General features: G+C 36.6%; 1 pseudogene; it reads left to right on the top strand.

The window, feature by feature from the left end:
- Positions 1-12,208, top strand: part of LOC149237415 (ruBisCO large subunit-binding protein subunit beta, chloroplastic-like) — a 106,048-nt pseudogene that overhangs the window by 36,547 nt on the left and 57,293 nt on the right.

Genomic DNA, 12,208 nt, shown 5'->3' with positions numbered 1-12,208 from the left:
GTGTCAACCTCATTAACAAATGAAACAACCCTTTTTCCCAATCGAGTCTTTGATTAAGATCTCGTAAAATCCAAGTCGAGTCTTTCCAAGATCTCGAAAGTGAACCTTCATTCCATCCACTTTGTTGAATGCAATGAAGCTTGGGGGGCATGTACCTCGATTTGCATTATTATGCTAGGGGCATGCGAACTCATAACAAGCATAGTTTTTCGTTTCAAGCTTGTGTAAACATGAAACCGAATCCAAGCAAAGTTCTCCATGGTTCAAGCTTGTGTAAAAATGAACCCATACCCATTTTACATCTCGTGATTGCTGTATTTATCCGCTAAATTTTGCTAAATGAGCCTTGGTTGTTTCATTCTATTGCTACCATATCTTTGGCTGATCATATGCTCTCACTTGGTGGTTTTTCCTTTCCTGAGGAGCCGCAGCAATGAGTGGTTTTATTAGCCAGCCTCTTGACCATTATATGTTTTGAGCAGTTCCACCATTACCGGAACCTGTTGCTACCCTTTATACCACTCGTTCCTCCAAGACGAGTCACCTTTAAGCTCTTTTCTAACTCGCTAAACATGAAAAGATCTCTGAGTTATCCCTCTTGACTCGTTAAACGTAAATAAGAGGCGGTCGTCTTTAAACTCTTTTCCGACCGTGTAAAAACGAAAAGATCGTCGGACCCTTGTCGTTTCAGGTTCGTTAATGGTTACGAAATGACGTGATGTTGATCGCTTTTTTACTTTTTCAGGTCGATGTCACTATATATGAAAAGTACTCCTCGATCGTAATGGTCGGGCGGTTCTTTCGAGCATTGTTTTATACTTTTTCGGGCTCGGGAGACACAACTTTACGAAAAAGGACCCCCCTGGAGTTTTCTTTTCTGCTGTCTTTTCAGACTCTCTAAACAAGAAAAGACGCTGAGTTCTTCCTTTGTCAGACTCGTTAAAACTTAATGACATCGGATTCCGTTGAAATGATGCTCACAAGCATATGCTATCCCCGTCAAGCTTGATAAAAATAATTGGGGTACTCGCTAGCAATGGTGGGGAAAATGGACCTATAATTATTATTGTGTCGGCAGTATGTCGCTCTTGAACATGGCACTTGTCTGCATTCGTGTCTGGGTGGGGACATCTCATCTTGTTTTACATTAGCCCCTGTGGGTTTGGGTTATCCTATTTGACCTCTCATCTGCTCATTGCCTTGTCACCATGACCTCTGCTCATTTGATGTCAAATACTACCAAGTCCACTGTCGTGCCTTCGATATGTTCAAGAGAAGTTGACCTCTGAAGAATTACAACCTCCCTCTGATACCTCACATAAATCTGATTCACCACAACATTCTTCCTCTCTCTCGTGTCACTGATGTGGGAAACACTATGGCCCACCTTTGATCAAGGTCACTTCCTGTCGACTTCAACTCATTATCCAGGAAACTGATCTAGAGACTCCTTTCCGGTGCCTTGGAGCCTGCATGCCTCAATGGCAGGTTCTTCGTGTTCGATGCGAGGTTTTCATCATTGGCCTCCGATCGAATGATTCTGTGGGTGTTCGACGCCAGCTCATTGATTCGCACGTCGTAGATTGTACCTATAGTACCTTGAGGACCATTGTCATTATTGGTGGTCCCTCTCGCGTCTGTTAACAGTTTTCATCATTGACTGGTAATCAGACGATGTTCTTGCATGTTCGACCTCAACTCCTATATTCACATGCTTGGACTTGTACTTTGTTCGGGTCGAGTTGGAGCGCAAGACCCTGGGTTTTGTCTGTTGAAATCCAGGCTGCGATTTTGTGGATTATTATGATCATTACATGACTCATTGATGGATGGCTGCGACCATACCTGAGTCTTCATGGATGGTTGCGACCATACCTTTATTATCATCACGGTCTCATTAATTGGGTGGCTGCGTCCATGACACAGACCTCTTTCATATGTCTTTTGGATGGCTGCGCCCATGCCTAGACTACATGTAATTGATTATCAAAGATATCAGTTGTACATACGTGCAGGTTCTTCCTGGTGGTGTTCCAGTTCAGCCAGTTTCGTAAAGCATTTCATCCCTCCCACTCTCTCGGGCTTCATGCCTTAGGGGGCATCTGTTACACAGTAATTTGTCACTGTCTCCCTGTCAGTCTTTCTACTGTGTCATGAGTCCAATTCATCCATGCTCATGCTCTCTAATGTTTCCAAATGACCCACTTTGCCAAAGTTTTTGCTATCATCGTGACTGTTGTCAAGATAAACACGTTGATGGGCACTCCATAACAGACGGAATGCGCTGCCAGCGCCAAAGTACACGTGTTTCCCGCGCTGGTCGAATTTCATGAGACAGCGCGTCTGTTATTCATATCTGATCGCGCTGACATGACCTTCTTTGTTATTCAGCTGCGATGTCAGCACTCCAGTGTAGTTATGGACCCGCACTGATCCAGTTTGGGCAAGTTTGTTCTAACAGCCGGCCTTCCAGATGACTCCAGACCTAGTTGTTGGCCTTGTAAATGTCGCCCTCCTTTCTTTGGCATGTATGTTTCGTCATTTGAGCCACCTTCCTTGGAGATAAGTTCATCCTCCCACCATTCATGGAGACTCCTTCTCCTATTTAAGCCTCTACCATTGCCATGAGCAGCTAGTTTTGGAATTCATAGTGCTTGGAGTGCTGCTGCTAGTGTGTGAGTTTGATAGGTAGCTGGTGTGACAAGTGTGGGATTGCTAGGGAGCTTAAGGAAGGTTGTGAAGTGTTTCTTTCTTGTGTAAACTTGTGTGAGAGAGAGCTTTTGTCTTGGGAGATCTACCTCCAAGGGTGAATGCTTAAGAGACTTGCTAGCTGGACCCTCTTGAGAAGGATTTGACGTCAGAACTATGGTTGTATTCTTCTTTGTTTATTAATAATAGACGACTATCATTATGGTTCCACTCTTAATGTCCTTATGATGATGTTTGAGTTATATCCTTTCTGACTGATATATAGTTACATCTACTGGATTTTATGCTTGTGTTTGTATCATTTTTTGCATGTGTAGGTGTCCGTACACAAGGATCGTGAGGATCGTGACCAACCGAGGCAAAGGGACGGGAGCATCAACTCTTCTACAAGTACTAGCGTTGGAATCCAGGTAAGCCTTCATCATTGGTCTTTTATGTGTAACTAGGAACTTATGTGTTAGTGTTGTTTGATTGTTGCTAGACCTTGTTTGGACTAGTAGGGATCGCCTATGTCCGCAGAGGGGATTTACCTCCACAACAGGGGCACACTCTTGTTGGCACTTTCCTAGAACTAGTGGAATTGGTTGGTCCCAATGGTTTTAGAATTGTACTAGCCTAGTTTGGTGGTTCAGATTGGCTAAGCTTGGTCTTGTACTGAACTAACCTTAAAACACCACAAAATATTAATTTTTTAATAAAAAATACTTAAAAGGAAAAAAATATCTTAACCCTAGGGCCCTACAAAACCTAACCCTAGTAATTAATGGTAATATTTAATTTTTAAAGTTAAAGTAAAAGTTGGCATTCTCCTTATCTTTCCTTTTTGAAAAGGAAAGATAAGGATAATGTCAAATTTTACTTAAATTTTTAATATTAACATTAATTGTTTTGGGTTGTTTTAGAGTGGTTCCAACTTCATTCAATTTTGAGAAAATAAAATTTTAGATCCCATTCAAAACTTAGTGGTAATTGTTTGAACTGCTTCATTGTAATGAGTCCTAGACTTTGACTTCCAATTTTTCATGTGCATTTATTGCATAATTATTTTCCTTGTGAGACTTTGCAGCAGAAGTTGATCTTTGATCCATTGCAAGCACTTGACCTAGCGTAGAGAACCATCAACTACCCCTCCCAAGTTGCTCCTCAACATTGAAATTTTCTTTGGAAGCAGGCATTCATTTTATCCATGAGATCATTTTTTCCATTGTGACAGTCCAACAACAGCCCTACTAGCATATGCTTGACAATCCATCTCATCTTTACTGTTACCTTATAAACACTCTTAAATCTTGTGTCTCCAATCTAAAAGAGGTAGAACCAAAAAGGGCCTTCTTGGTCCTCTTCTAAACTCACAATGTGTTTAGCTTCTCTCTTGTGCTTACACTCTAGTCTTCTCACAGCTTCAAAATGGTGAATCTTAAACATAGCCTCATGATGTGCATTCACGGTGGCATAATTCACCTTGCTTTGCATCAAATTACCCCCCTAACATTCCCTTTACCTTTACATGCAAGCATATATTTTTCTTGTGGAGGAATGTTAAGCTTCCCATCCCTATTTCGCCTCCCTCTCCTACCCTCATGAACCCAATAAGCTGAATTTAACCAATCTCACTATATCTGAGATAAACAACCCATCCAACTTGGTAGATTGTGTCGAGACCCTTTTAGAAACTAAATCCATCCCTCCACAATGATTTGTCCCTCTCCAACAACATCATCATGTTGTATTCGAGATCTATCATTCCCATGATCACCATAAATTTCCCAATCCTTCACTTATATCTTTGGTAATGTCATCATTCAAATAACTTATATTTTGTTGTATTGTTGCTTGTGTTATGATTTCCTTTAATGGAAATATCTCCCTAGTAGGCACAAGTAACCAAATTCAAGTTCTTATTGAACTCTTGTGTTAACATACTTAATTTTCATTTTGACCTATTCGGTTTCAAATTCTAGTGTGGTTGGTTTACTAGTTGACTACTAGCATTCACCAAGTGGTTATTGATGATCATAGTTAGTTTAGAGTGAATGTTGGACTTTGCCTTGAAAACCAAGCCCCAAGAATATGCAATTATCATGGAACATTTCAGAGCTCATACTTTTCTACAAAGGAATACACTATTTTCATTCATCAAGAAAAGTTATATGAGAAAGAACCAAGTGGTTATGTTTTTCAACATTTTCACCTAAATTTCTTATATATCGTTTTCTTATTGAATGGGAAAGTTGGGTTTTTGGGATTTTCAAATTAAATTTCTACGCTAGTGGTTCTCATCTTGCATTTTGGTCTCCTTCTAAAATCTTGTTTGGTATGTGCAAAATGAGCATTGGTGCAGCTTTTAGTGGTGCAATTTTTAAAGATATGAAAATTCTATATTGGTTAAAGACGTGCAACGTTCAATATCTACATGATACCTTTTCTTGACATTCCATTCATAAATTTGAAATTTGTAACATGTATAAATTTTACTAATTAATTATTATATTGATTATTACAAAATTGAAGACAAAGGATATTATTAGAGATACTTGAGGAGAGACCTCTTTGGCTCAAGGGTTAAGGAAGGATTTTGACTTCAATATCGAACCATCAACTATATCCTCAACATTTGTGCCATCATGGAGGAGGGGAGACATTTCTCTTCAAAAGTCTTCTTCTACTTTGTAGGTTTTTCAAAGTTGTTTGATGTTATCTTGAGGGAGGCATTGTTCCATGGATGAAATTGGCATTTCAAAGATTTTGTTTACTGTTATTATGTCTATTAGTTTTTCTATGACTTTTTTCTTCTTCCTTGTTCCCATTTAAAGTGGGCAAGTCTCTGCTTTAAAATTCCCTAATATTGTTTTGCATTTACCCAAATCCACTTCCTTGTTGTGTTTGCTAAGGTAATTTTGACTTGGCCCAAATGATTTGTTTCCACAAAATATGAGATTTCCTTGCCATTTTAACATTTACTATTGATTTGTTTCCCATTTTGGGATGAGGCCACTCACTAAATATCCTCAATGAAAATAACGCATGAACCTTGATGAAGCCCTAAAAGAACATTCCCTTGTTCATCCATAAACATTGTCGAATTTCGCTTTGAACAAAACAAAATACCACTCAATCCTAAACTACCCACATAAATGGTATTGAGATTTAATAAAATTTACTCCAAGTCTAAGTTTTCGATTCCTTCTCAAGTCAGAAAAACCACTGCGGTATCGAGTTGGTAAAAGAAAGTAGGATCTGTTATCCAAAATCCTAGCTTAGTGCCCTGAATCCCTAATGTGACTGATACTTCGATTAATTGAGCTGATGTATCGATCCTTTGTCTCATGGCTAGCTGTGACAGCTCGATTTATTGATTTAGCTTATCTAATCTCGGAGTTAACTGTGGCAGCCGAATTTGAATCCATGATCTATTTTCCGTTTGTATAAAAACCATGAGTTCACTGAAACCATCAAGAGAACATGGACAATTCTTCATGTTCTTCCACTCCAACATAATTATATTATCCAACATTATAAAACATATAAATTTATATAAAATATGTATCAATTTGTACGAGGAAAATCTACTTGAAAGGATCACAACCTATAAACTCGACCATGAAGTCTTACTCTAATAATGTCAAGATAATTAAACATGTGACCTTTTAATAGAAAATATTTTTTAACAATGGGAACTCAACTAACTAGGCTGACCTTTAAGACTATGTATTTTTACCATTCACTTTGAAATTTGAGAAAATTAATTTTAAATTTATAAAATTACTAGCATTATGAATGAAATATTTATATCAAACTCATTTTTGCATTAAATAAAACTTTTATTAACTTAAAATTAAAAAAATTGTATTACCAAACTCCACCAACAACCAGAAAAACACGCAAAAAAATATATCAGAAATAATAGTACTCAAGGTGTAAAGAATCAATAAATGTAAAAGACACTCATACCAATGAGAACACACTTAACATAATATCAATGAATTTTATGGTTAAAGACTTACATAATTACATTAGCGTAAGATTTAACGTAGGTTCTAGATAGAGCCACATTTTGCCGAGGGGGTCTTATGCCTCCCATCCTACCCTACCTTTTAAGTTTCAAGAACAAATCTCTTTCTTCTAGAGCATTCTGCGCACTCAAATAGCGAGCAAACTTTGAAGGGATCGAATCCCATTACCACACTCCAATAGCGAGCAGACTTTGGAGGGATTGAATCCCATTACCTCAGTTCAAGCTAAGAATTATTTGAATCAAAATTATCATCCACTTCCTTGTCGGAGCTTGATTCTTTAATGTTGCTAGAAGTTGTTCAAAGAAGAAATTTTAAAGAATTTATGCTTGTATTGCGAAAGTTTATTTCTTTTCATGATCGACATGATTTTGTCCAGCTAGTTGTGAATGCAATTTTACAAGCTCTAGGTTTTTTAGTGAGGGTTTATGGTTTTGGTGGTAAGTTTGGAGAATAATGTTTATATCCTGTAGAGCATTATGAACGCCTTTGATTTGGCTTCAGCTGAAGTTTTGGCAGCTTCGTTAAGGTTTGCAGGCTTGTTTTCTTTGTGAGATTTTGTTGGATGCAAAAGTTTTATTCTCGATTTGTTTAAGATCAGGTTTATTTAGCTATGCTTGTCCAGTTGCATTTGGATTTTACATTGAAATCAAGGAAATGGAGGCTTAGTGGTAGTGAAGGGAAATATGGAACCGGGAAGAAAGAGAAAATAGGGTTTATTTTATTTTTGTTGGAACCTCTTTTTGTTGTTGATCTCATTTGTTTATCGGTAGGGATGATGTAGGTGCTCATGATAGCACTAGTTGAGACATGCCAATGGGGTTGTGGTTTAGGGATGATGACATTCCCATGCTAGGCTACCTCGAGGATTCACTTCTCTTGGAGGTGCGAATTAGTTGTTAGCGCCAATATTATGGTGCAAATTTTGGTTGATTTTGATGAAAGAGCACCCGCTGGTGCGGCAAGTCAACCAAATGGAATTCATTTGTTGTCAAGTAATTGAACTTTTGTTCGTGGTCATTTGTTTAACTGACCTATGGGTCTTTTTCACCCCACCCAGTCCCTGACATTTTTTGGCCAGTTGTAATGCTTTTTGACCTAAATACAAACTTCAAACAAAATAGTATACAATAGGCACCGCTAATGAGATTGTGGTTGTACACAGTAGTCAACACTAGTGTGATTACCATAGTATGCAAGAACCACTAGAATTTATGCAATCTCAAATGCTCTTGAAATCTGGAACTGTTGATTTCATGCCTTAAAGAACCAAATTGATGCCATTAAATTTTGATCTAATTTTTAATTGTTGTTTCCTTTCTTTCAAAACCTCTTCTATTTATTATTAATCTCTTATTATTTGACTACTCTACCATTTACCTCTGAAATAATCAAATTTACTTCTTGAATATCTACAATAGCCCCAAATTGGTTGACCCCTACCTTAAAATACTCTGCCACCTCATTCAATCTAAAATCATCACATGCCATGTGTATAGAGTAGATAGAGCACAAAAATGCTTCATTGTCATCACCTATTAATGCAACAAAAGGAGACAAAAAATCACTCATTTGTTGGCAGTCTCCAATGTTCGAATCATATAGAACATAAGTCTCAAGGATGGTGACTAATTTTTCATAATGATGCTTACGAGATGTTTATAAGCGTTCATCATTAATAGTAACCACAAACTTTTCTGGAATGAGATTATATTCCTCCATATATTCATTATCTAAGAAGGCCTCACTTTCTCTATTCCTATCATTATTCTGTTCCAATTCTTTTGAGGAAATTCTCTGTAGTTCATTATGTAAACCATTATGATAGCAGTACGTGAAACATCATCGAGTTTTTCTAATAATCCCTCGTGTTGGATACAAGCTACCTGAAATCTCCAACTTATAGTTTGAAAGCATGACTAGTAGTGACAAGCATAACAAAAATCTGTTATCACCACAGTCAAGTGAAATTATAAATAGTAGAAGAGAACTTAATTTCTTCAGGTTCCATCCTCCAAAACCATAACACAGGAATGAACTTTACAATCTTGTCGACTTTAACTTTCTTACTTGTTAAACAATTGCAATGTTTTGCCCATTTAATGGTAATGGTTTTTAAAAGAAAATGATCATGTTGTCTCACAATGATTTGATAGTAGGCTCTACCTGCAAAATGGAGAGTGTCCTTAATAAAGTATGGACTATCTTCAGCCATAAACGATGACCAGGGTGTTTGAAAAAGATTGCTATAACCGACAACCTTTCCATTTGTTTCTACTGTACATTTGTCCATTGTGTACCGTCCTGTCCAAATGAATTGAAAAATACAAATTGAAACACCTAATACAAATTCCCTTGAAAATAAATCCTTTGGCTCTGAGATGGTCTTTGTTTGATGTTTTTTTGTTTGCAGTTAAGATCCACCAGGATCACTAAACAATCCAATTCAGATGTCCATGAATGAAGCAATTTATTCCTATAGCATAAGCAATGCTCTAGTGTCATAGTATTATTGTCAATAAAAATTTTCGATTCATATCAACAACGACTTTTGATGACATAGAAACTAGGACCTTATGGGTGCAATTTGTCAACAATTATCACTGATGTAGATGCTCTTTGCCAATGCTTTTTGACACTTGGATATTTCCATAACCATCAGTTCACGCTTAGGTGTTTTTATAAAAATAGAAAAAAATAAATCTGGGGATTTTCTGAAAAATAGGCTTCAGAGAGCCATTCGAATCTTCCAAACCATGACACCTGTTGAAAAAATGAAAGAGGTTTTTGTAAATCAGCATGTTCCCGAAAAAATCATGTTTTATTTTTTCAAAATTCATCACCACCTTCTCGTAAATTGCTCCCAAAGTTATTGTCTTTTATGGAAAAAAGTCTTAAAAACAGTTTTGTCAATTTGGGCAGATTTGCCTTAAACATTTGTCGTGAAGCTGGGTGAATTCCAAGGGTTCCAGAAGCATGTTGGGTCATCTAGGAACACAACCTAGGTTCCTAAGTTTCCATATGAATGCCCAAAATATCCAAACTAAAGGCACTACCAAATCAGAAGGAAACGCTCACTCTAGAAAAACTGTCAAATTAGTGAGGGCTCAAGAAAAAACTTGTATGTGCTAACAGATCCTTCAATATCTAGTGCTCGCATATAAAGTATTGTTTATGCATAGCAATGGTGAATTAAATCTAGATGGCCAATTGGATAGCTAATATGAATTAAATCTAGATGGAATTCATGTTTGTGAGATAGCTAATATGAAGATATTGTAATTCTCTATTTAAAATAAGGGAAGATGGCATATGCTATAGGTAGTATGACAACAGTTGCCACTCTGCCTCATTGGGTAACATTGGAAAGGAGAGGAAGTTGGGTGCAGTATCTGACAAAAATGCCAGGAAATTGTCTTCTCTTGTTACTTTTTCACCCATCTCCTCTAATCATTTAAGTAGAAGGCAGACCGCGAGATTACGTAGTAGAGAGAAGGTAGTCAATCCAAGATCTATGGCAAAGGAGTTGTAATTCAACCAAGATGGGTCAGTGACAAAAAAATTGTAGGTCAGAGAAAACAAATTCCATCTAAAGGAAGATTCTTTTCACATAAAACTTTATTGTGGTAGATCTTTCCTTGTCCATATACCTTTGATGTTAATGTGTGGTTTGTATGTAGGTTTGGTATGACATATATTCTAGCATTTTGTTGTGCACCTACTGAAAATATTTTCAAATTGTCTTGTAGGCAGGTGTCAACAAGCTTGTTGATATTGTCGGAATCACCATTGGGCTGAAGGGCAGAAATGTTGTTTTGGAGAGAAAGTATGGTTCTCTGAAGATTGTCAATGATGGTGTGACAGTAGCTAAGGAGGTAAATTATAGATGTGGGTTATAAATTTTTTATGTTCTATATTAGTTTTTCTTGCCTAAATGTCTTATTGTCTTAGACCTGGAAGGAAAAATTTTCACAAGTCATAGAAAACATATTTTCTTTTGAGGATGTACCTAGTCTATGGAGTAGCCATAGTAGAGTAATTAATGACACTTTAAATAGTTGAAAAAAATACTTGTGTGCCAGATGTTGATGAGTCAAGTTAAATTTTTATTTCTTGTCTAGTTAATCTAGTCTAGTTAATGCTTTTCAATGTTGAACCTTACTTCTGACAGGTTGAATTAGAGGACCCAGTTGAAAATAATGGGGCCAAGTTGGTAAGACAGGCTACAACAAAGGCAAATGATTTAGCAGGTGTTAGAACTACCACATCTGTTGTACTTGTGCAAGGTTTAATAGCTTAAGGTGTAAAGGTAATTTATTTGTCCCTATTACTGGCTTAAGTATTTATTCATTTTTATTGGCCCTTTTGGTGGTTGTTGTTTAGTTATTTATTTTATGAATTTTCAAGGCTTCATGAGGATCAAGATAGTATTTGAGTGGAAAAATAGCATGGTTGAAGATGAAATTGTGATCGTGTTATCAATTGGTATGACCTAGTTAGGAAAAATCCAACAGATAAATCTAGCTTGTATTTTTAAATATTTGTGGATAAGAATCTAAATCATAAGCCTATTTAGTTTGTTGTAGCTAGAGAAAATCCTATTCAAATTACAAGGGGAAATGAAAAGATAGTAAAGGCTCTTGGTTTTGAACTCAAGAATTTGTCAAAGGAGGTAAATGCACACATTTGAGCCGGTTTTAGTCTATGGTTGAGGTGCACTTTCATTAGGGGAATAGTTGATTTAAAACTATCAGCTAGAGTTTCTTGAAGACTACACGGTAGAATTTTTAGGAGTTACTTGTCAAACATTTGGGAAAATTATTATCTATAAGGGAGTACACATGTTGAAACTTAACACCCTGTAATTGGCATTATTCTCCAGGTTGAAGATAGTGAATTAACTGATGTTGCTCCACTAAGTGTTGGTAATAACTATGAAATAGGAAACATGATAGTAGAGGCGAGTAAAGTTGGAAGGAAAGGTGTTGTGACACTTGAAGAGGGCAAAAGTACATAAAAAAATCTTTATGTTGTAGAGGGAATGTAATTTTATCGTGGATATATTTCCCCGTACTTTGTGACATACAATGAGAAGATGCCCGTAGAGTATGAAAATTTCAAGGTAATTGATGTGAATGAAATATTATTGCTCTTTTTGGTTGTGCTACTACTTGTTATTGCTCCTTGTAATGAAAAGAGAATGGATAGAAATCATGTGTAACATTTTTAGAATAAAATCTCATCTTAGTTGTAGAATTATTTCCCAATTACCTCCATCTATCATATATTCATGGCACGTCCTTTTGGTTCAATAGAGGTTGGTGCTATTTTTGTATGGAATTTTAAATTCTGTGCCTTATGAAGCTTCTATTATTTTTGGAATCTGTATAATATTTGATTTAGAATATTGATCTAGTAACTAGAAAGAAATATGACCACTACTAAGCATGTGAAGAGGGTTGATAAATATCTATTTATTTTCGCTT

This window comes from Pinus tabuliformis, chromosome 8 (assembly GCF_031772625.1).
Source record: "Pinus tabuliformis cultivar Carrire ecotype Pingquan chromosome 8, CPIR1, whole genome shotgun sequence".
In the NCBI taxonomy this organism is placed as follows: domain Eukaryota; kingdom Viridiplantae; phylum Streptophyta; class Pinopsida; order Pinales; family Pinaceae; genus Pinus; species Pinus tabuliformis.
Note: the sequence above shows the minus strand (reverse complement) of the source record. Positions and strands in the feature narration are given on the sequence as shown.